Source organism: Capsicum annuum, chromosome 8, assembly GCF_002878395.1.
Source record: "Capsicum annuum cultivar UCD-10X-F1 chromosome 8, UCD10Xv1.1, whole genome shotgun sequence".
NCBI lineage: Eukaryota > Viridiplantae > Streptophyta > Magnoliopsida > Solanales > Solanaceae > Capsicum > Capsicum annuum.
The window spans coordinates 69,286,913-69,314,247 of NC_061118.1; the positions used below are offsets into that span (position 1 = coordinate 69,286,913).

The window sequence follows — 27,335 nt, forward strand, 5'->3', positions numbered from 1 at the left end:
TATTTATGGTAGGATGTGACATTTAGTTCTTGTAACATCTACCATTCGTTTACCTCATTACTCTTGTAACTCGTATAAAATTTGTAACCTATAGACTATTCATGTACCCACTTTACTATACCATATTCTTCTTATTCAATACAAGGATGAATTCCTCACCTATAAATAGAGGTGATCTTGCATGTTATTGTATGGACAAGCAAATATGATAAGTGTGAAAAGGATTATAGTGTGTAGTAGTGAAAGAGAGAGTTGAGACAAAGAAAATATTCTAAGTCTACAACTATATTCACTATACAAAAAAGAGTTATTATATTAGTGAAAGAAAGAGTTGAGACAAAGAAAATATTCTAAGTCTTTAAATATATTCACTCTACAAAGAGAGTAAATATATGTTGAAGGAAGGTGTTCCTGTGGTGGAGCTTTGAACTCTTCAATTAATTCGGAGTTACTTGAGTTGTACAATAATGATGGGTTGTTGTATCTTAGAGGGGACAAGTCAAGAGATATACTACTGGATCGGTGCAGATTATGCTGCAGTGGGTTTGAATCTCCTTAAAGAGAGCAAGATATCCGCTCCTCAACCAAAAAGAAGATTATCATGTTTTCTTCAATATTTGTTCATTTTGTTATTTCAACTGTAATTATTATAAATTGTGGTATATTACACCAACAATAAGTTTTAAAAACTATTAAAAATAATCATAAGTTTGTAATATCAAAAATAAGAAATATGTTGCAGTACTTACGGGCAAAACATCATAAATAAAAATACATTTGCGTTGCATTAAGTTTTACTCACACTACTTTTTAACAAATATAATGGAACAATATCGTTATATATTTGAGAGTCAAACAGCAAAAAACACATCATAAATAAAAAAAAAAGTATATAAATTGAGTTACTCCTTCATGGTGCGTTTCTCAAGCTTGTCAAAATTTGTTTACATATCCCCTCGCAGGTCCTAATTTGTCTTCTTCAGGGCAATCAGTGAAGCACCTCTTTCTTCTCTTTCGAAAGAGGTAGTAACAAGGTATAGTGGTGTTTTTATAAAAGACTAGTTTAACTGTAAGTGCCTCGCACGTATAACAATTGATTATTAAAATTAGACGATTTTGTCTATTGCGAAGATTTTTTATGAAGTGCAAAAGGTTTAAATCACTTCTCAAAGATCCTTCACACTTTAATAAAATAATATAAATATAACATATATTTTATTATAAGCACATATATATTTTACCACTAGAAGTTTCAAGTGGCTACTAGATTGTCACTTCTGTATTTGTCATGTAATACCTCTTTTTCTTGTTGCTTGAGGCTAAGAGAGATGCATCGAGTTGAACCATGTTTGTAGTATGATTATTTCTTTTATTTTTTCTATATTTAAAATCTTTTCTTATTTTTAACGTTAAATTCTTAAAAAATCTTTGATTACTTAAAACTTTTAAAAATTTGGTATTTCTTATATTTTTCTTATTCTAACGCTTTCATATTTATTTCTAAATTTTAAATCTTCTTAAAATCAATTTTAGTTGATTTATAATTCTTAAACTAATGAAAAAGGTATTAGTTGTCATTAATTTTGATGACTTCTAATAAGGAAAGGTTTTACTATAAAATATTTAATTAATTTTAACTCTTAAATATTAGAAAAATAGGGAAAAGATGATTTTATCTAAAGCAGAGACTTTTAATGAAGGACAAAAAGTTCAAAAAATATTTCTAAGGCCCTTTACACTTTTAATTTAGTTGTACGTAGAACCTTCTCTTCTCTCAGGTTTAGAGGAAAACTCCTAGTTAAATCTCTTAGCGTTTCAATGGATGCACATTGATAAGAGGAAAACTCAAAATTTTTGTCATGTATGTAGTACACAACAACTTTTATCTATGTGAATGAAAAAGTTGATATATTCATCATTCAAATAAAAGTTATGGATACTAAGATTCAACATTTTATGATAACGTAATAATTTAAACTCAACCAATAATAAGTTTAACTAAAGATTCAACTATAATACTAATGATTCAAATAAAAGTTATGGATATTAAGATTCAACACTTTATGATAATGTAATATTTCAAACTCAACTAATAATAAGTTTAATTAAAGATTCAACCATAAATTTAAGAATAATATTTCAAAATATCGTCAAACAACATAATCAAAACTAAGACACTTAAATAAAAAAAGAAAGAAAAAGGGAGATAAACCTTTGAGTTTTTTTTACCACTTCATTTGACGGAGACATACTTATTTATTTCATTTTTTTGATCAAAAATTTTCAACTGAAAGAGAAACACGAGAAATTATAGGAGAGAATTCATTATCAATACCAAAGTAAGGGGGAAAAGTAGAAGTAAAGCGTATGTATGTTTTTTTTGTAAATTTTGGTCTAAATATGATTTATATAGAATTATAGAATTTGTTTTATATAAGGTAAAATTATGTTAAATATTATAATTTCTTACCTAAATTAAAACATTATAGATTAAAGAAGTTGCCGACAAAATTAATTGTAAATAAAACTTTATCCAAAATCTAAAAGAATGTATGAAAAAGAGGTACTACTAATTAATTGAATTTTTTAAAGATTTACTTAAGGTTAAAAATTTAATTGAATACGAACACTCCAAAAAAAAAATGTATGAAAATGTATATTATCAATTCATTACTGTTATGAAATATAAAGTAAATACAAGAAGAATAGAAAGAGAAGAGAGGAGACTTCTTTATTTCTCATGAGGAATTCTTGAGGAGTGAATTACAATGAAGGAAACCCCTTTTATTTATAGGGAAAAACTAACCTTGGGGTTTCTAATTTTTTCATAAATAGTCATTCACTATATACGGTAAAGTAGACATTCACTATATATGGTAAAATAGACATTCACTATATATGGTAATATATTTATAACACCCCCCCTTGAATGTCTAATTAATAGATAATGTGTCTCGTTAAAACCTTACTAGAAAAACCCAGTGGAAAAAAAATCTAATAAAGAAAAAAGAGTACACATCTCTAATAATACGCATATAGGTTGCCTCATTACAAACCTTACAAGAAAACCCCATTGGGACAAAACCTCATAAGAAAAAAAGAGTACAACGCGTATTAACTCCCCCTAATGAGAACATCCTTGAACCTTTGCATCTCGATCTTATTCACCATCTTCTTGAAAGTTGCAATTGGAGGAGACGGGTGAATAAATCAGCCACGTTGTCACTTGAACGAATTTATTGCACGTTAATATCACCATTCTTTTGTAGCTCATGTGTAAAGAAAAACTTTGAAGAAATATGCTTCATCCTATCTCATTTTATGAATCCTCTATTAAGTTGTGCTATGCATGTTGCATTATCTTCATAAAAATCATGGGTACTTTATCACATTTCAAACCATATTTTTCTCGAATGAGATGTATCATGGACCTCAACTATACACATTCTCCGCTAGCATTATGAATAACTATTATTTCAGCATGGTTCGATGAAGTGGATAGATAGAATGTCTTGTATATCTCCAAGATGTGATAGTATCCCCACATGTTAACACATTGCATGTTTGAGACTGAGATTTATGCGGATTAAATAAATACTCGGCATCAGTATAATCACAAAGATCGATACTGCAATCCTTAGAATAATATAAGATTATATGTTTGATCCCATTTCGATGCCTCCTAGTAGGAGAAGAAATATATCTTGCTAACAAATTGACTGAAAAGGCTATATCATGCCTTGTAGTATTTGCAAGATACATGAGTGCACCAATTGCACTAAGATATGGTATTTTATAACCAATCCAAATTGGTATATTTCTCATTTCAGCAAATAATCTATTGCTTTTGAAAACTCTCCAAGAGTGTCAACAATTTTCAAGCTATAAGTTTATACAATATAAGGATTATAAATAAGTTTCCTAGAAACTTTTATATGCTTCAAACATTTTGAATCCTTTAGGGGTTTTTATATAGATTTTTGTCAAGTGACAATATCCAGAATTTCGTATATGACATCTTCTAGTCTGGACTGTAAATCAAATAAGTTTGATGCTTACCAAAATGAATCCTTTCATGTTACTTGATAAATGTTTCTACGTCAGCATGCTTAAATAAACGTAGAATTTAGATCCTCGTATCCTTTACAATATTACGCTAATATTGTATCAATGATATTGATGATACATTATTTCGTATCGATTCACAAGGTGACATAACATTTTGATATCGCATCACTTCATTATTTTCAGGTACCAGAACCTCTCATAAGATTTCATGAAGTGTTATGCCATAGGCTTTTCAAGCACACATTGCCTTCTTATTATGATTATTTGCTCTTTATTCGTTTCAAAAATTATTTTATTTGGAATCGATTGGTCTACCACACTTTACGTATGCATAGACTTTGTTCTTTTGAGACACAAAATAGGAGCACTTGCAGCTTAAGATGAGATGCTTTCGGCATTTGACTTGAATTATCTTTTGAATGAGGATCTGATAATAAGTCCTCACATATTTCATAGCTGCTTATAATCTCCCCCTTATGTTAGAAAAACTAACATACATCCTCTACTTCTTTGAGGAATCCATCTTTGTGCATCAAGATATATTCATTAATCGTATACCGCACATAAAAAAAATTAGATGGAATATTTGGTTTATGACCTTGAACCAATTGGGGGGAAAGAAATAATCATAATCTATTAGTCTAATGCATACAAGTGCTATTGTATGCAACACATCATATTTCAGACCAACACATGAAGCTTTGTTCTCATTAGCAATGATTTAGCTATTTATCAAAGGCATTCAATGTCAAACCATCATCATCAAGATGAATTGTCTTGATTATACAATCTGAAAGTTATGTTCTTAACTCAATTTTATTGAGCAAGCAACTTTATGAATGTCAAACTGCAGGTTGACAATGAATGTACATGTGATCATCTTAGTGATGCATCTTTTCAACATATCACATGATAGGTGAACAGACCCTTATTCACCTTTTGTAATTTTTAGATTTTAAAGGATCTAATCCCAATATTAGTTGGTCCAACCAACTTGTCATGAGAACAAGCGACATAAACAATTCTTGAAGAATCTTTTACCTCTTCAACATATGTCTAATACTCAATATGCGCATATTCATAATGGCAAATCATTTATGTTAATAGATTAAATGATTTGTATTAGTAACTCCAAGTTATCATAACATGTGCAAAAATTCTTTAGTAAACATCAGGTTTACTATTGCATGAATTTAGTATCAATAAATCATAAACTCTTAATTTATTATGGCATGTGATTTCATCATGCTTGGGTAACTTTTCACATTCGTGTTTCTTATTATAGTAACTTGGAAATATTCAATCTTCCAATTATTCTACCTCCTTTAGAGGTGGATTGTGATATCTTCACAACAAAAAATACGTTCGAGTATATATACAGTCACATTCACCTCTAGGGTATAAATTTGTATTTGTAATAATCGAAATTCTCATTCCCAAAAATGAAATATAATCATGCGTAGCGTATCAAATTATGATAGCTTAGAACCTCTTTCAAGATTGAGGCATACATATGATGTAGAGAATTTTTTTCTAACATATCTTATGATCATAATATGCATGTGAAAATATCATCACTTTTGATGATCATTATTATATTGTCCCTCCACACATATATTCATGCATTCAATCACTTGTCTTCTTTCAGACATATTATGCAATGCTACCACAGTCACTTCAGAGAATGGAGCAGTTCAATGGGACTTGTCACGTGAATTTTCACCAAAAACACATTATTTTTGTCTTAGTCATCATAATATCATCAGTGTGGTGCATTGAGATTCAAACTCAAATACTCAATACTTTATCCATATAAAGACGTCTTAGGCATAAATCGATGGGACTTGAACTCAACATCTTATCATTATGGTGCATTGAAACTTTTAACCCTATATCTTACCCTCTTAATGAGATGAGATTTAAATCCATCATCATATCTTTTAATTACATTGTTCTTCATGAACAAATTTAAAGCATAAGTGGTTCCAAACCAATTATTTTTCCTCAAATTCAACAATAATTATATCATTAATAACAAAAGACTAATAACATAAGGAATTACTAACCTTGAAATTATCTTTAGATTTATAATTTCACCTTGTTTGGTAAAGTCTCGTGTTGATAACGTGTTATGAAATATAAAGTAAATACAAGAAGAATAGAAATAGAAGAAAGAAGACTTCTTTATTTCTAATGGGAAATTCTTGAGGATTGAATTACAATGAAGGAAACCCCTTTATTTATAGGGGAAAACTAACCTTGGGATTTCTAACTTTTTCATAAATAGTCATCTATTATATACGGTAAAGTAGATATTCACTATATATGGTAAAGTAGGCATTCACTATATATGGTAATATATTTATAACAATTACTTTCTTTTAAATAATTTATTTAAGGTAAAAATTTCATTGACTTTTATTTCCTAAATTTTTAGGTACATTATTCAAATAAGGAAAGGTATTAGTTGTCATTAATTATAATCACTTCTAATAAGGAAATTTTTTACTATAAATATTTAATTAATTTTTTATTTTTAAATATTAAAAAATAGTGAAAAGACGATTTTGTTTAAATCGAAGATATTTAATGAAGGTCAAAAAGTTAAAATAATATTTCTAAGGCCCTTCACACTTTTAATATAATATAAATAAACGTTTGACGTAAAATTTGAACTTCTAAAACTTTTTAAAAATATAATTTCGCTCAAATACTACTCTTTTTAATATTTAAAAAATTAAATTATTTATCAAAAATATTTTTCAAATAATGATAAATTCTATAATCAACACTATTTATTAATTTTTTCCTCAAGAATTACTTGAAAAATCTATGACTAAACGGTCCCTTAATTATCACATGTGATTTTTTTTTAGCTAAATCATTCTGTTGTGGAGTACAGTAGGACGAATTTTTCTGATGTATAATTTCATTGAACTTCACACAATTCATCAAATTCATTGGAGAAATATCCTTCCCACCTATAACATCTTAACATTTTAATTTTCCCCATCATATTTAAATTTGTTGAATTTCTGAGAGGATTCATCATTTTTTTTTATTAAATAGATATGTCTATATCTAAAATAATTATCAATAAATGTGATAGAATATCTTTTTCCTCCTCTTATTATTTCATTTAATTCACATATATCAAAATGTCTAAATCCAAGCAATTTTAAATTTCTTGCAGCACTAAAAAGAATATTTTTTTTCATTTTTAGTCAAATTTAAGTTTCACATTTATTTGATGATTGTGTGCTAAACACCCAATTCTTGACATTTTCTTTTAGCTAAAATTGGGCAAAGGCTCATTTTATTAACAAAAGAGATGCTTAACAGACTAGGCCCAAAAGTGGTGTGGCCCAAAATGCCCCACACATATTACAAGGATAAATTACACAAATCTCATACTCAAGAGATTATGTTACATAATATCCCTTACTTTCTAAAAATCTACATAAAATTTCAATTTTCAACTTTACTCTTGATACATATCAACAAAACCCCACAACCTATTTTTACTCTACCATTAACTCATTCAAGCTATTTTTTTTTTCAAAGATTTTCTTCCCTAAAATATCTCCCTAATATCAACAATTAAATCATCTTCCTTTCTGTTTTTTTCTTTTCCATTAATGCTTAAATCATCTTCCTTCCTAATTATTTCTCCTCCATTAAAGCATGCAACATTTTTTCCCTCTCTTAAATCTCTCCCATAATTTTTTTAAAAAATCTATTGATACATATATGAATTTATTTAGTTAGTCATACATATTTATTCTTTTAATAATGATTCATATGAATGATAAATATGATATCATTATATGGGTATTATGATGATTCATACGATAGATACATTTGGTATGATTTTAACGGATGATACATATGATATTAGTGGGTGATACGATATACGATATGATATTAATAGGTGATACATATTGTATTATGGTGATTCATATGGTAGCTCAATTATTTATTTCAATTATTGAGTGATTCATATGATATTAGTGGGTGATATATATGGTATTATGGTGATTCATATGGTAGATACAATTATTTATTTCAATTATTGGGTGATTCATATATATGGTATTATGGTGATTCATATGGTAGATACACTTATTTATTTCAATTATTGAATGATTCATATGTTATTAATGAAAGGTAATGATGTAGTCAGTGTAGAAAATAAAAGTAATAATATTTTTTTAAAAAAAAATTAAAAGCAGAATTGAAACATATTAATTTATCCTATTAATATACACAAAGAACGATCACATTCACAAGTAAAAGACTTCATAATTAAAGATGAAAAAAGAGAAAAAAAGATGAAAAAAACATATCTTTCATAATTAAAGACCAAAAAAAGAGAAACATAATTAAAACACCTAAATTAAATCTAAAAAAAAGGAGAAAAATTAGATATCTTTCCTTAAATAAAAGAATACAATGAATAAAAGAGAATCTATTATTTCCTTAAATAAAAATCTTTGTTAGTTTCAAATATTTTTTATATGTATCACTCTATAACATATGTATAATCATTTCAAAAATCGAGATAAAATGTAATTAACAAAATAATCAAAATTTTATATAATATCACTATTCAAGGATTTACGTAAGCTACCCATGTTACAAACAACTAAATCTAACAACAATCACACAAATTAGGAAAGCTTCAACCAAGAAACTTCTAGGCTTCCTTGATCCTTATCTTTCAAAACTGATGTCAAAATTGATGTTTTGATAGGGTTACAAAGGAAAATTTTAATATGGATGAGGCTTACCCAACAATAGTTATGTGAGGCTCCTCTTAACTTTTTGACAAGTGTTTTCATGGGATCTATTTTGTCATCAAATGCTTTCTCTACTCATATTTCCCTCAATTTCTTGTTTATATTTCACTATTTTGTTTTTCTTTCTTGTTCTTTTTTTTTTTTTTAAAAAAAAAAGAGCATTACCTCTTTATTTTTTATTTCAATCTTCCTCTTTTCTCATTTGTACTTTTAGCTCTTTTTTAGGAGGATTTTAGCCATAAAAAGTATAAATATTTTAAAAATATATATTTAAAAAAATATATAATATTTAAAAATTAAAATTGTGTTTGATCATAAATGTGAATCAAAGGTATTTTTAAATTTTTAGGAATAACTTAACGTAAAAATATTTTTTGTATTTTTTAAAAATATTTTCACAAAGTCAAATATGAAAGGATCTAGGATTTTTACTAGGAGAATTAAAAAATAAAAATTATATGCTTGAGATTTGAATTTAGAACTTTAAAGTGAATTTTAAACCTCCAAAATCACTGTTTCTACTCGTAATATAGTGTCAGGTAATTAAAAAAACTATATGGCTACATAAATAATAAAAATTACCTTATATATACAACGTGATTTTTTATCGAGGTGGTTCTTCTTGTCCTTTCAGATATGTCTATGATCCAGGTACTTCTCAAATGACCCCTTGAAAAAAATGTTCCTATTCTTAACTCATTCTTTGATTTTACTCCGACATCGGATTTTCCTTCGTTCTAAGTGACCATGTGTACATGTTTTTTTTTTCCAGTATAATCTTATATTTTTAGGTTCATCTAAACTTAACCCTTATTTAACTCTATGCACTTTTACTAATTTTTTTAGTATTTCATCACACAAATCAAACAGAGAGATAAAAGAAGCCATAAATGTTGTGGGTTAGAAGTTTAGGAGATCTAAAATAAAATTAATTTGATAATCTTACTTCATCCGTTTTATATTAGTTGTTCATCAAACTAAAAATAGTTGTCACATATTGGTGTCCACCTTACTAAATCGAGAAAGTATTAATAATTTATTTTAATATTACCTTTGCAATTATTTCTTTGTGAAAGTGTTCACGCTTGTTTGTAAAATTTTCAAAAAAAATTTTAAGAATAAAATAGTAAACCTACTTTTTTATTTATGATTTTTTAACATCGTGTGAAAAAAAGACTAACTAATATAAAACGGATTGAATATAATTTCAAGAAGTTATCTATTAATTTTTACTTGTAGCTAAGTAATAGAAGAAACAAAAAATAAGAAAAAGTTTAAATTAACTAACGAACTCTAGATGTCAATTATACTAATATATGCAGCAACGAGACAGTCATGACTATAATACTGAATTTATATGAATTTAGTTATGATTAATTAGGAGTTGTTAGAATTAATTAGGAGTTGTTAGAAAAAGAAAAAAAAAGTGAACAAAAATAAAAGAATTGAAAAGATAAAATAAAAAGAGAAAAATATGAAAATCAGTGGCTGCCATAACTTTATGAGTGAGAAATACACACTTTTCATGCATAAACACCCTTAGACAGTCTCAACCATGTTAAAGTTTTCCGGGTTGCAAACTCCACTTCTTTAGCTGCTATGTGATGACTATCACCTTCTTCAGTTTCAAGTTTAGCTAAGTCAATGGGTCCTTTAATCGAGCCTCATCTTGTTCCTTTTACTCAGATCGATGGATTGAACTTCAATCGAGGTTGATACCACTATCAGGTCTCAATAATTAGAACTTGATACCACTGTTTGTGAACTAACCATTATTTCTCGTAATAGGTACAATCTGCTTCAAATGGGAAGGAATTAACACCAACTACTGTACTTGCCGCTGTGGGGATATTTGTACCCGTCTTACGCCAGGCTCACATCAGGTGTACGTACGCCCATTTCTTGAACTTTTTTCGCACAATGGATTCCGATTTGTTGGATTTTTGTTTCCTTTCCATGTGATTTCTTTTTGTTTACCTGTTTAAGAGAATGTATTTTCCTTTACACCCACTGTATTAGTTGACTTGTGCACATCTTCTGATATAGGTTATTCCATGTTTTTCCAACTCAATTATGCTTCTTCCTCTAGCTCGTACCTCTTTTATGTTGTTCAACTGATATTCACCTGCAAAATCAAAAGCTAAATTAGTGAAAAGTTCAGCAAAAACGTCACCTTCTCACAAGAAATGTATTAATCATACTGATATGTGTCTCATTAGACACTTGATGATATTAATCTCCACAGCCACATTCCATGGGGTTTCCCAAGTCCCCCAAATGACTTGAATAATACTCCTAGAATCAGATTCTACTATGACCTATTGTAAGGAGTTATTATCACAGAACATTAAACATCTCCTTATAGTAATAGCCTCAACCACCAAGCCGTTTGTGTCTTGAATTTTCTCCTTTAGCCACCATTAAATCTTCATTTACATCTCTAATACAAAAAATAACTGAGTTGGGGATAGGATTTCCCTTTGAGGCCCCATTAGTGTTAGCTATCAACCAACCAGTAGGTGGAAGGATCCATCTCACCACTCTTGAGATATAGGAGGTTATGTACCTCTTTAAAGCATCAACAATAGCAGTCAATTAAACCACTCTTGATAAGGAGTTTCTGTACCCTTTTAAAGCATTAAAAATAGAAGGCCAACTTTTCCCTTCATCTCCATGTTATATCTGAGTTTAACAGACCTTCCAATAATCTTATTTATTTCCCACATCACCTTTCTGTCATGATAAGAACCACTATGTAGTCTAGTGTTTCTTCTTTTCCATAGAAACCAAAGAACAATGAGTGGTATCACCTAAAAGATTTACTTCTCTTGTATTTCCATTCTTTTCCCTCCACATCCTTATAGTTTGTGTCAAATTCAATCTTTGGTCAATAATACCTGTAAAACCACAATAGTGATGCCAAATCTTTTCTGCTACCTCTCCTCTTATAAACAAATGTTCAATTATTTTCTTTTTTTGGATTGTGACAACATCCACAAGTAGCAGAAATATTAGTGTCCCATTGATTCATGACTAGCACCTTCGCTGACTAGATTCTCCATATAAGAAAGGAGAATTTGAAAGAGATGCATTTACACCAAATAGCCTGCAAATTAACATTAGGGTCAGCCCTTTGTCTAAGTATCTCCCAAGCACTCGTGATGGTGAGCTTTCCATTGCTATTCTTTGTCCACCAAGGTTTGTCTCCTACATTCTCCCATTAAACCATATTCGTCTTAGTCCTCACATGTTCAATCACGTTCTCTGGAATTACTTCAAGCATGTGGTCAAAATCCCATCCTTCTTCATTTAATAATTATGCAATATCACTCATGGGATGATAGGTCTGTACAGTAGTAGGTTGCAAATATAAAGGATTAATGTTAGTCTAATGGTTATACCAGGTTACAGATGTCCCACTCTTAGGCTCCCACTATATGAAATTCTCCAATTTCTCCTTATTTTCCAACATTCATTTCCATACTTGAGAACCTCTTTTCCACTGAACCAGAGCTGGAATTTGTTTCTTGCATTACTTATTCCACACAAAATTAGTCCACAAATTGTTGTGTCCTAAACCTCTACCATATCTTAGCATACATTACCTAAGAGACATCATGTAGGGATCTAAATCCTAAACCTCTTTCTCTTTTAGGTAAGCACACTTTGTACCATGTAGACCAGTTCTTTCTTCTACCATCTTCTTTGTTGTTCCAAAAGAACTTTGCAAAAATCCTATGCAGTTCTTTGATTACACACTTTGGGGGGGAAATTGCAGATAATACATATATAGGTACATTTTGTATCACACTTGTCAGCAACACCTCTCTTCCCCCACAAGACAACATCCTACCTTTCCATGCCTATGGTTTTCTTCTAACTCTCTCCCACAACTCTGTAAAATATTCTTTACTCTTCTTTGGGTGGGATATTGGGTATCCCAGATATTTCAAAGAAAATCTACTTTTGACATTCATGTACTGTTTTTCACCTATTGCACCACTCTACTAGTAGTATTTGATGCATGTAAAAGAAACTCTTATTCTTATTTACCTTCTGGCCTATACTTCTATAGAACCTACATTATTTTTTCAGTAGAATATTCATTAGAAGAAGCAGAAATTGTTGTATCATCTACATATGTCAAGACTCTATTTAAGCATTTCATGTCCCAAGTATAAGGGATTTTCAAAGAGGCAATTTAGAGCCCTTGTTAAGACCTCAGAAGATAAAATAAAAAGTGCTAAAGAGAGAGGGTCTTTCTGTTTCACCTCTTTAGTGGAATGAAAGAAAACCACGGCCTGACCATTCAATAGAATAGAGTAATAGTTATTTGAGATTAATCTCCAAACCAAATCAGTCACCCTGCTGGAAAAGTCCTTAAAACCTTCATCAAGAAAAATTAAGAAACTCTGTCATATGTTTTAGCCATGTCCAATTTCAGTACTACATTAGCAGGTTTTTCTCTTTTTTCAATATCTAAAATCAACTCCTGTGTTAATATCATATTTTCTACTATGCTTCTTCCTCTTACAAAACTTGGTTGATTGTGTGAGATCAATCTAGGAAGGATACCATCCAACCTGTCATGAATTATTTTTAAGAAAATCTTATTCACAAAATTGCTCAAACTAATAGGCATCAAGTCTGAGAAGGGTTGCATATTCTCTTTGTTAGATAAGGACTAAATTAGTATATGAGTAATTAATTTTGGGAGAGTATTTCCTGCATCAAACATTCTCCACCATCCTAATAATATCAGGACCTACTATATCCCAACATGACTAATAGAGCAGTCTAGAAAGGCCATCAAGATCACAAGCACTGTCTCTATTTAGTCTAAACATAACCTTCTTAACCTCTGCTTCATCGGGAATGGACTTTAAAATCTCCTTTGTAATTAATTTAGGGACATGATTCAATAGAGAAAATTGATTACCTTTTCATTCCTGGGTAAACTACTTCTGATAGAATGCAACAACCTCATCAGCAATTTCATTATCACTTTCCAGACACCTTTCCTGCTTAGTTAGAATTCTACTAATTTTGAGATTGTTTTTTCTACCTTTTTACTAGATTATTGAAGAATATAGTATTTCTATAAGCACTTTTAAACCGTTCATAACCTGCTTTTGATTGCCAGTAACTTTATTCTAGATGCAAGTTTTTAATATATTCATCTTCAGGTCTTTGCATCACTGCTCTATTTTCCTAGGTGGGAAAATATTCAAACAACTTTTCTTTAATATTTGCATTCTCCTTTCTTATGACCAACTGCTAAATAATGTCATCATAGGTGGCCCTGCTCCATAAGGATAAAGCCTTCTTTACTTGCTTGATTTTTCTTTTGAAATCCAGGAAAGGGTATTCTAAAAATTCATCATTCTTCTAATTCATTATAACCACAAATTTGAAATTCTCATGCTTAGTCCAGAACTTCAAGAATTTAAACGGCCTTTTAGCATTATTGATACTATTACTGCAACTCAGGAAAAGTAGGGCATGATCAGAACCATCCCTAGGCAAATGCTTCACTTCAGTGTGAGAAAATAAACCCTTTTAACTCCTTATTAGCTAGAACTCTATCTAGTCTCTCAAATATACAATCATCCCTAGCTCTACCATTCCACCAAGTAAACGGACTATCCTTATATTGAATTTAAAGTAGATCACATGATTCTATACAGGTCTGAAAGTCTTTTATCTCTGAAGCCATTACTGTACATTCCCCAATCTTTTCTGCACTATTGAGGACAACACTTAAGTCACCCCCTACCATCCATGGTCTAATGATATCACTCGCAATAGAATATATATCCTCCCATATCTCAAGCCTCTAATTTCTTTCACATTTTGCATAGACTATGGTTGTTAAAAAACTAAGACCTAATGTTCGATTTTCCAGAAGTATTGTCAGTTGCAGCTTAGAATTACTGACAGTTGTGGTATCAAACCCATGGTTAGTAAGCAACCACACCTTTCCATTGAAATTACAAAATACTAAAGGCATATGGAGTCTATTCCTATAACTTTGAATAGTTCCGACATGTTGAAAAGACTCCAATAAAGCTATAAAAGAAAAATTGGGGAATTTATGTAACATCTATACCCTCTAAAAGGCCATTTGAGACTTAAGAGATATTGTATTCCAAATTAATGCCTTCATCATTATTTACCTTTCTGGGTACCCATCTTTCTCTTTGGTTGTACTCTACTAGGCTGTAAAGCCTCATCGTTGACCTACTTTTTCCCCTTTTTGCAAAATTTAAAAACTTTAGAGAACTTGGAGATAGGTTAACATTTCCGTCAGTTCCTTACCTTGAACTCAACGACTTTTCCCTTCTATATCTTCAATCAGCATCTACTTTTATACCACTTCTTGTATATTAAGAGTAAGAATTAGATGCAGCACTTTATTTGGATGAGGTTGCTCACTCCATATTTGTTTCACATATTCGTCACAGTTATTGGAACATCAATAATTGCTAATTTATCACTCAGTTGTGTGATTTGTGATTAAGTTATCAACATCTTCTCCATTTTATATTTTTACCTTGTCTGCACCAGCCTCTCCTGTTTCACTTGTATTTTGCTGCTCTGCATTAGAATTTAATGTCTGATCAGTGCTTGATTCATCTACAACTCCCCTATCCCCTGATTTTTCCTTGTTAGTGTTGCCTTCATTAGCATTAGTATTCATTATTTCACATGCATTTTGCTTATCAGATTTTACCCGTGATTCTTTTTCGAGATCCGTGGCTGCTTCATCTACTTTATTCATCTTTTTGTTGTGCCTAGAAGTTGATGTATTGTCTTTACTCCCTTTTTATTAGATATCAACTTGCTAGCATTGCATTCACATGGGTTCTGATTGTTATCCACTTGTTTTGCAGGTGTCTTATCTCCTTGGCTGATGTGAAAAGACCCGGATATCCAGTCTTTAGTGGATAATTTGCTTGCCTCTCCACCTTTCCCATGCTCTTTATTTGTAATTTTTTCTATTGATACTGATGTAATAAGATTCTTTTTTGCATTACTACTCTCTTTTTCTTCTTCTTCATTTTTTAAAGCTCCAAAGGAGTTGTCACTGCATATGTCCTTTTCAGGTGATGTTGCTTTTTCACTTAGATTTCCTTTGTTGATGAACCTTCTCCGAGTGGGATACTATTGCTTCTTGTGGTGACCATGTCTATATGACTTCTCTCTTACATTAGTCTGCTCCCCCCCCCTCCAATTTGGTTATACTCTCATTGTCTTCTTTCTTTTCTTGATCTTGCTTCAATTTCAGATGAAGCACTCAAAACTCCACCTTATTATTCCCCTGTAACATACATTCCTTATAGTACTTTGGCAAAAAGTCATTGTATTTTCACCTTCTCAACTCTTAACTCTTTAATTACTCTGTTAAAAGTCTCCATTTCAACAAACTTTGGAAAGTCTTACAGTAGGTTCACCTGCACCTAAAATTTAGCACAACTTGGCCTAATCTCTTTCACTGTAGCCATATCCAAGTGTAGATGTTTTCAAACTGCTACGACTAGTGTGAACAGAGATTCCTTAAAAAAAGAAAGTTGGTTTTAGGTCTGGAAATGATATCCAGCCATTGTTTTGGTCGTTTCTTCATTAACATTGAATTTTACAAGCATCACAGATCAACGACCTCATTTGGTATTAATAATCGTCCTTAGCAGTGAGATAGTAAACATTTTTAGACAAAATGTTTACAAAATGCTTAATTAGATTAAAACTAATTAGAATATATCTATTCCTTAAGAACCCTATTTTACAGTCACCTTTTAAATTAATTAGTTTAGGAATTAGGGTTCTCAATTCTTTCAATTTCGGCCAACCATATGAGAATTTACCAATTACTGCATAGTGAAGAATCTCATTTGTGTTCATACGATCCACATATTCATCGGTCCACATTATTCTTGGACTTTCATCGATATATGAAAGCTTCTTAATGGGGATAGGCTCCATAGAGTGCTTTTGTGTTGTTGGGTTGTTAATATTCAGGGGTTTTAACAAGTTTGCATACTGACCTTGTTTAGACGTAGAGGCATGTGAAGGAGATGAACCGGTAGGAAATACAATAGTATCTATAGCTTAGGGGTAGTGGAGGAAAGTCATGGAAATACAATAGTATCTATAGCTTAGGGGTAGTGGAGGAAAGTCATTGGTATTAGTATCATGAGAGGACTAGCCAGCCATGGAATTTCGCTGACCAGTGGCCTGATTAGATATTTCTGGTGGCCTTAGGGTTTAAACGGTGGTAGCTTGGAAAGTCATAGAGAGAGAGAGTCATAATTTTGGATCAAAAGTTGATGTAAAAGACATAGTTCTTGACATAAATATCATAGAACCAAAATTTAAATATAATTGACTCAGCTCTCATCTTGAACAAATCATTACAATAGTATACTTTCAACAAACATAGAATTCATAGAAATAATATGTAACAACCTTCGTAATGATGTATAGACTATTCTACATTTTGATTATTTTGCCCTTTTCTATTGTCTTATGATAATTTATCTGTCTAAGATGAACAAGTGTTGCAGCATGCAAAATTGCATGACCCTAAACAAAAATGGGCAACTTAATTTTCATAAGCAATGGTCTTACTATCAACTGCAGATATTTAATTAATGACTCAACAAGGCCATTTTGAGTGTGAGCATGGGGTACAGGATGTTCCACTCGTATATCAATCGATAAGCAATAGTCATTAAATGTTTGGGATAAAAATTCTGCAGCATTATCAAGGAAAATAGACTTAATTTGATTATCAGGAAATTGTGCCCCTAATCATATTATTTGTGCCAATAATTTTGCAAATGTCAAGTTGCAAGATGACAAAAGGAACACATGAGACCATCTAGAAGAAACATCTATTAGGACCATCAAGTATCTAAACGACCTCCTAGGTGGGTGAATTGGTCCACAAATATCCCCATATATGTGTTTCAAGAACGCGGGAGATTTAATGCTAAATTTTGTTAGCAATGGCCTCACAATCAGCTTGCCTTGATAACAAGTATTGCATGAAAATTCACCATTCGAAAGAACCTTCAAGTTCTGTAATGGATGCCCATTTGAATTTTCTATGATTCGTCTCATTATTGTAGATCCAGGATGTCCCAGACGATCATGCCAAAGTACGAAAGTATTGGAATTAGTAAACTTTCGGTTTACTATAGAATGTGCCTCAATTGCACAAATCTTTGTCCAATATAGGCCAGAAGATAAAGCAGGGAACTTTCTATAACACATGTCTAGCTAAAGACATTCTTGGTAATACCAAGATATTCAAGATTCATCTCATTAATTGTCTTGATATGATAACCATTTTCACAGATATCTTTAAAACTCATCAAGTTTCTTCGAGACTTGGAAGAGAACATAACATTATTTATAATGAGTTTAGTTCCCTTGGGCAAGATTATAGTGGTTTTTTTGAAACCTTCAATCAAATTAGCACTACCAGAAATTATAGTAACACTAATCTTGCCTATGTTTAGATGAGAGAAATGTTTCTCGTCTTTGAATATCGTATGTGTAGTGCCAGAATCAATCAAACAAACATCTTCATAATTGGACAACTTACTTTGAAAATTATCCATATCTTAGTCTTATCCTTCAAATATCCATATCTTAGCCTTAGCCTTCAAATTTGAGATAGTAGAGTCTCGTGCTGATAACGTATTATAAAACAATAAAAGACAAGAAGAACAGTAGAGAGAATAGAGAGAGCTTGAGGGATGATTTACAATGAAGGAAGCCCTTATAAGAAAAATTTGCTCCTAGTTTCACGTTAAAAGACAGATATATCAAATTTTGATAGACATCTCATTGATATATATCATAACAAGAAAAATTTTACAATGGGAGAGTCACAACCAACAAAAGTTGTGTGACCCTCCATTAATATTTTGACTCATAAGTTGTGGGCCCCTATCTTTTTGATTTTATATAAGTCATCTGGTCTTAATTGATAAAATAAATTGTGTTAAGTAAATATAACAAATAAAAAAGAGGAGAATTATATGGCTCTTGTATGAAAAATATGAACGGTAAAAATATAATTTTTTTCTTTATGATTTCACAAAAAATCACGTCAACTTTTGATCATTATTTGAGATAAAAATTACGCCTAATTTATGTATAAATTCTATTTCTATCAATAGATATTTCATTTGTTTAAATTTATGATTTCTTTTTAAAAATTTTTAAAAGACATATTTTGATATTTAGTACAGTAATATTTCTCATGAAATATCACAAATGAGATTTGAGAAAGGTAGAATGTATGCAGACTTTATCAGAGGGAGTGCTTTATTTTATTTAATTTTATTAATAATTTAATTATAAAATAATATATAATTTTTACTCCCAATTAATAATTTATAACAACATAAATTTTTGGGTTATAAAATACTATATTTTATCTCAATTCAAAATTATTTATTTATTTAAATATATACCGAGTCAAAACTCTCACATAAACTAAAATATATAAAATATGTGTAAAATTGACACATAGACAATATGCCTTGTTTATTTAATTTTATAATTAAAATGCAATGAAACTCAATCTATCAATATTTATAAGGATCTTCTTGGTTATAAAATATTAAAATGTGAGTATCTTTTTTTTTTTTTTTTTTTTTCAGAATAATTTTTTACATTTATGTTTAAAATTCAATGTTTGACTTTAAAAACAGTTTTGAGTTTTTTTTCCAATAGAATTTACACTTTTATGCGTAAAATGTTAAATACTTATTTTTCTACTAATCTAAAACATTGAAATATTATTTTATATATTTATGTAAAAGTTTTGACTCGATACATATTTAAAAAATAAAGAATTTTGAATTGAGATAAAATATAGTATTTTATAACCCGAAAATTTGTGTTTTTATAAATTATTAATTGAGAGTAAAAATTATATATTATTTTATAATTAAATTATTAATAAAATAAAAAAGGCGAAGCACCCCTTCTGATAAAATTTGCATCTACTCTACCTTCCTTAAATCTCATTTGCGATATTTCATGGGAAATGTTATTGTTCTAAATACAAAAATATGTCGTTTTTAAAATTTTAAAAAGAAATCATAAATTTAAACGAATGAAATATCTATTAATAAAAATAGGATCTATACATAAATTTGGTGTAGTTTTTATCTCAAAGAATGATCAAAAGTTTACGTAGACTTTTATAAAATCATAAAAAAAATAATTATATTTTTACCGTACATATTTTTGCATACAAGAGCTATATAATTCTTCTTTTTTCTATTTATTTAACACAATTTATTTACCAATTAAGACCTATATGAATTATATAAATATATTTTCTTTTTTATTCTTTACTTTCATTACAAAATTAAAAAGATAGAATTCATAATTTATGTATCAAAAAATTAATAGAGGAGGACACAACTTTGATTGATTGTGACTCTCCATTCTAAAATTTTCCATCATAACAATTATTGTTTTATTAACAATACCGTACATAGCACACAAACCACCATCCAAACAGTGCAACTCGCATCAGTCTTTCCCCTTACCGGTCCTTTTCTCCTCTCACCTCTACATGTACCACCACCATCAACCGCCGCATCACCATCAACACCGACGAGTACAACATCGAAAATCACCCCTCTTCTTTATTTCTCCCTCCTCTCAACATTCAGCCACCGCCAACCACCAAAACAGACCCACGACCACTCTCCTCAACGGACTCCGGCGAAGAGTTTAACTTAAGGCGGATTCTCATGAACCCGCCACCGGTATGTTTCCTTTTTTGCATTATTATGTTCGATTGCTATCCTTGCTACTCTGAATCATCGTGTTCTCCGGATAGATTCCGAGATTCTAAATTTATTCATTTCGTTTGGGAAATGTTTGTTTAATTATTTGTTGTCCATTTAGACTATCATACTGATAAACCCCAATTTTTATGAACTTTGTTTTGTTTTTGGATATTGGTTTTGCGCAAATTTTGAATCGTTGTTCTTTTACTCTTTGGTTGAAGTTTACCGTTGAATCACTTTGACATTATTGGTCTTGCTTTTTCCTTTTGTTCAACAGGATTCTGAGACTCTACTTTTGTATGTTTAGTGTTAAGTTTTTAATTGATTCCCATCTATTCGTGCTCCCATATGCTTTGCATATTGTTCATACGTGAGTCGTCTTGAATTGTGTTATTCATCTTGAATCGCGTTATTCATCTATTAATTAAGATACATATTCGCATTATCCCTGTCGAGCATGAGCACTGTGATTAGGTTTTCCTCGAATCCACTCATAGTTTTAGTAATATTGACCTTGCATTGAATTCTGACCGACCTAAGTGCCCAATTTATGAGGTTAGTTCTACTTTTGTATCTGATTTTTTTTTTATTTTTAACATGCTCAGAAGAATAGTTGTATTTCAAATACGTTATTTTATTTTATTTTATTTTTTAAAACTTATTTGACATTATTTGTTTACATAGAAATACATGGAGGATGTGAAGATTTTTTTGTGTAATGTCATGTTTCATCGTCAAGAAAGTTTGTTAATTTTTGTTGTTTATGGCATATGATATGCATAATCCGTGTTACATGGAGCGTATTCAGTGTTCAAACTAAATTTGTTGCCTTTGATTTAAATATAAATGCAACACTATTCATATATATAGGGGTGCTTTTGTGAACTAGTTGAAGTTGGAGCATTCTTTCAATTGGTCTAGCCATTTTTATTGAAAGCTAACTAGGAGTCAACTTCTACGCGAATGCTGCTTGTGTTATTGTATTACAGCTGTAGCAATGTCTTTCTACTTCTCATCTTTTGTTGTTTTTTGGAGGCTTAGAGCTTGTTTGGATGGGGTTATAGCATTTTGCTTATAAATCAAAAGCTATAAATTAGAAATTCTAATTTATGTTGTTTGGCTTATTTTTGATTGGCCCACCGAATCGTACCAACGATTCTTGAATGGAGTCTTCCGCAGCGTCACACAATGTTTCTCTTCCTGTGTCATTGTCTCAGGCTTCTAGCAAAGAGTGGTGTACTGTCTCTGAGCAGTCGGTTCAAAATTCCAGCTTCAAGGTAACTAATCGATGATGCTAACTGTAGTAACAAGTGGCATTGATAGGGAGTTCAAGATTAAGGTGTCATTTGAAAATGGAAGAATAGTCTCAGTAAGTCCTCTCCACTTATTGTTATAACAAAAGCTGAAATATGCGAAAGAACAAAAGGTAGTCTATTTGATCACCGGTTTAGGTCAAAGTCTTACAATCTTTGGGGAGATTGTACTGTATCTTTGCTTATCATTTATGCATTTATTGATAGTAGCATTATGCAGGGGATTGTAGTGAGCACATTGATCCAAAGCAAAAATTGTATCCTTTTGAACTTTCATGTCATGTCCTCATGTTGGTGGTGCAACTAGATATGTAAAGTCATTTCATTCAAATTTGTTTGAAAATTTCTACTACTAGGTCTTTGCTTATCTTGATATTTGGCATCTAATCAGTCTGTTATTTTAGTATTAGTATTCAAAAAATTTAATTGCTTCTGATACTTCTGTTTTCTCCTTTTAAATTTGCTTTGATATGGGTTATACATGAGCCGAGGGTCTTTCGAAACAACTTCTCTATCTTCACGAGGTGGGAGTAAGGTTTGTGTATACTCTACCTTCTCCGTATCCACATGTTGGATTACACTGGATATGCTGTTGTTGTTGAACTCTTATGTTATGACTACTGCCTTCAATTAGTACAAGATTGAAGATTTGACTTCAATTTATCGCGACAAAGCACATTGATTTAGTCCCGCTGGTTTCTAGAATTCCCTATCATAGGGTAGCAGGTGAGTTCTAGAAATCTTTATTGTTTCTTAGATCTTCCTGAATTTCTCTTCTAGTTAAGTATATGATTTCCTAAATTTCTCTTCCAGCTAAGTATATGATTTCCTAAAAAGGTATGTTGATAGTAAAAAGAAACTGAAGTGTGGTTAGTTAATTGTTTGTGATTCTTTTTCTACTAATAATATGCTACTTGGATTCAAAATCAAGTTATGACTTGTATTATCTGACATAGAGCTTAAATTACCTCCAAGTTCAAACTTAAAGGAGCTTTCTAGATCAATTCAATCATCATCATCAAATTTGAAAAGAAAGGATAACTATTTATATTTTCCTTATCTTATAATAAATGATGTTACAGTATGGGCACATCCTACAAATGCAAATTTAAGTTACTAGCTCTCAAAAGGGGGTGAATATATGCTTATGTTGTAGGAGTCTATGAGGAAAAACAAAAAATTATTTCACAAGATTACAACTCCTCAAAAACTAAGTTCTTTCTTATGGGCAAGGTAATTAATTACCAGAAGCTTACATATTAATCATTATTTGATTTACTAACTAGATCCACATATTTTATTTATGTAGTTACTAGTTAAATACCTAGCAGTAATTTTACTCTACTACAGAAAAACACAATATTAGTACTGCATTCAGTTGCAATATCTTGCAAGGTTCTTCAAGATCAAATACAAGTCTCAAAATTGCATCTGATGTGGTACTAATTCATTTTTGCACATGAAAGTAGTGCATTATGTTTGTTGTACAATTATAAGTTGATATGTTATTTTGATACTCACAATATAATACTTTAAACTTTCTAGGAAATTGCAACATAAGGTTCATTTTTAGATGTTGTTAATTAACTAAAGTATTGGTAGGAACACTACAGTCTAGAGTCTGCTTCAAATGCATATATCATGCTAGAGTCTATTTTGAGCTCCATACTTCATGGACAATATTTCTATTTTATTTTACCTAGTTTTTGAAGCATGGTTTGGCTTTGGTTAGGCTTAACCACTTTAAAATGGAATTACTTTTCCATGAGTTCGGGCATGCTCTATATTAATTGCTTTCAAGAACATTCTAGTTCTATTCTAGTTAAATTTGCTTGTGATTTTTAATTGAAAAAAATTCAGAAATAGCAACTATAGAGCCTTAATTATAACTTTTACAGCAACATTTTCAAAATTACGAAAACTACCAATATGTATTTTGTATTTTAGTAAAATATTGCTATAAAAATACATATACAAAGATGCTAAGTTCCTTATTAATCTCTAATCAGTTAGAGTTAATTAAGGGATACTGTTCCTTATTTTAAGCAACATTTAATTAACAGATTTCTTTACCTTTTATGTCTTTTTTAATTTTACCTTAAACGTTAATATGCTTATTCAAATTCAAAAATCGTTTTTCATATTCATCACGTAAAAGCAGATTCAAAAAAAGAAAATTGAGAGATTGAAATATCATTGATGAACGTTTGTATTTTACGAAGAATAATTGAATAAACAACGCAAAAATTACAGGTATAGATAAACAAAGTGTGAGATCATATTTATACAATTGTGTAAAAATGTAGAAACTTAATAACAAGATGGGTTAACGATGGTGAAGTTGAAAGTTTTAGATTTATTTTTGAATTTTATAAGTTATGGGTTAAAATATCATTATCGACATTTTTTTTTTCAAAATCAATTTTTTTTTTGTCGTCATGTATTTATAAAACTAAATTAAAGTTCTTATACGTTAAATTTGAAATTTAGTGAATGATTCACATTATTCGACAAAAACATTGGTTTTGCGTTGGAATTTGTTTTTCTATTGTTTCTATACAAATTAGTGATTAATTGTATGCAATACATATTATATAATTGAATTTGTATTTAATATTTTGCAGTGTTTTGGACATTAATAGTGGGAAGCATACCTGTTCTCATTAAACATATTGGTAGTATGAACAACATTGAACAACAATATGAAGATTACATCACTGATGCGATATTGTTGAGTATTAAACGCTTCGTATAACCAACTCTACGAACTACTAGCTTCGCACTTGGATGTAAATTTGTCATGCAAGAGCATTCAAATTGAATATCAGTTAACAAATTTTGAAGGTAAAATGCGTATACGTAATGACATGGGTTTAAAGGTATATATTTTACAGAAAAGGGAGATAAAGGCAATGAGTGTTTTGCCTTTGTATGCAAGTGTTTCAAAAAAGGATAGTTTCAACACATTTGTTAGTTCATCAATATGTAATGCTGAGAGTATGAATTTGTCTGTTACTGCTCGTAACGTGGTAAATATAAGTACTGAAAGATCATTGATAGTGAGTACTTCAGATAAATGTTTGGATGTATTTGAGATGGATACAACTAAAGTAATTATTTTGGACCCACATCACAAACATATTGAGGTTGAACGAGTTTATATCTCGAAACGTGTGTTAAAATTTGTGATGAAGGATTACACGATTCGAGAGAAGTTTCAATCACTGTCTGTCAGATCAAGTAAAACATAGTAAATTTTTCATGTATATATTTTTTTTTTGTTTCCATATTGGTAAATTGTATTGCATCATATGTATTTACAATATACATATGTATTAAATTTTTCATTTTTTCATTTTGGTAAATTAAATTTCAGCATAAGAATTTTTTTTATTTTTTTCCAGTTACACATTGTTGTGCAGATTCAGAAATTGTGATTTTTTATTCTGTACATCTGATATCAACAAATCTGGAATGTTTTGTGTTAGAGAATTCTTACCAGAACACATAAGTCCGATAAAGGATAAGATTTATCCTAAGTTTTATGTTACCAGTAAGTTGATTGGAGGTATAGTGAAACAAAAGTTTAAAAGCCACAAAAAAAATACAGTGCGACTGAGATCAGAAGTGACATGAAGGATGATCTGGGTATGGATTTGACATATATTATGTGTTGGTCAGCTAAGGAACAAGCACTTGAAGATTTGAGAGGAAAACCATCTGCATCATATGGGAAACTACCTGCATACGTTCATGTTTTGAACACTACTTACCTGGGTTCACATGTACGAATGAAAAAGCATGAAGATAATGAGTTTTTGTATATTTTTGTCGCACTTACTACATTCATACAAGGGTTCGATCACTGTAGATCTGTGATAGTTGTTGATGCAAGTTATCTCAGAGGACTGTACAATGACACATTTGTAGTTGCCTGTACAATGGATGGAGCCGGTAAGCTATTCTCAACACGTGTTTGACTCTATAAATAGCTGAATGTATTTATAATGTACATATGCAACATATTTATTTTTGTACAATGTCTTTCTTATGTTTTCAGATATATGTATTTGTATATACTAATGAATTATGTTTAAGAAATAAATGATAGTCACATATTTGACAAGCGATATGTGTTTATAGAGTACTTATTAATTTTTATTTTTTAAGTTGTCTGGGAGATAGATTTGGTTCCAGCTATATGTATATATAATATAGCTATGAATTATATTTATGTGTTAAATGTCAGTTACATTTGGTTCCAGCTGTATATATTTAAAAAATACATTTGATTTTTTGTATGTCTGTATATAACATACTATTAATGTATTTGTTTCATGTTCAAGCCATATTTTTTCATTGACATATGGAATATTAGATTATGAAAATGATGCATCCTGGACATGATTCTTTGAGAATCTAAAGGAAGCATGTGGTGAAAGACAACATATGTGTGTAGTTTTCGATCGTAATGCAAGCATTATAAAAGCTGTTGCTGATGTGTACAATAATTTACCACATTACGCTTGTATGTGGCATCTATGAGGTAATGTGAATTTTGTTTTTAGAAAGTCACATGATGCATTGTTGAAAATCTTCTATACCATGGCAAAATTATACTCAAAGTTCGAATTTCATCAGTTAATGAATAAAGTGGAGGTAGTTGATGTTACGGTGAAGAATTACTTGAAATTAGCGGGATACGATAAGTGGGTTAGGTCATATGCAACAGTTCATAGGGAATGGACTTTAACATCAAATATTGCAGAGTCAATTAATGCCGCACTAGTATCAGCTAGAGAACCTTCTATATATGATTTTCTAAAGGAAGTTAGATTAATGTTTGGTAGATGGAATTGTGAAAATAGACAGGAGGCATTGTACACATGCACGGATCTTATTGAAAAATTTCAAGCAATTCTCCTACAGAATGAAGCAGAGTGTACCCGTAAGAAGGTATGATGAAATATATATATAAACATTAAAAGTTATATATACTTGAATTTTGATATGTTGTATGAAACATATCTTCATATACAAATTAGTAAAATTTTAATTAATGTATATGCTGTAATGAAAAAAAATATGTGTATCATACGTAGACATAGTAATACAGATCTGCTATTTTTGAAAAAATACATTTGTTAAACTGTAGTAAATTGAAATGTCAATTTATTTTTAATATTTTTTTATGTATTAATATTTTCAGGTTATACCAGCCTCAGAGTACGTCTATACAGTCCATGACAAGGAGAAATATTTTATTATTTGTCTAAAGAAAAAAAATGTTCTTGTCATGCATTTCAATTGGATGAGATACCATGTGTGCATGC

At 30.2% G+C, this 27,335-nt stretch overlaps 2 long non-coding RNA genes across 2 annotated transcripts; both read left to right on the plus strand.

The window, feature by feature from the left end:
• Positions 1–10,254: 10,254 nt before the first annotated feature.
• LOC107856985 lies at positions 10,255–16,059 on the plus strand. The gene is made up of 3 exons (XR_001670757.2): positions 10,255–10,578; positions 10,656–10,752; positions 15,761–16,059. It is a non-coding gene; the product is annotated as an uncharacterized LOC107856985 (long non-coding RNA).
• Positions 16,060–20,314: 4,255 nt separating this feature from the next.
• Positions 20,315–26,128, plus strand: LOC107856982. The gene is made up of 3 exons (XR_001670755.2): positions 20,315–20,665; positions 21,907–22,728; positions 24,627–26,128. It is a non-coding gene; the product is annotated as an uncharacterized LOC107856982 (long non-coding RNA).
• Positions 26,129–27,335: the final 1,207 nt, after the last annotated feature.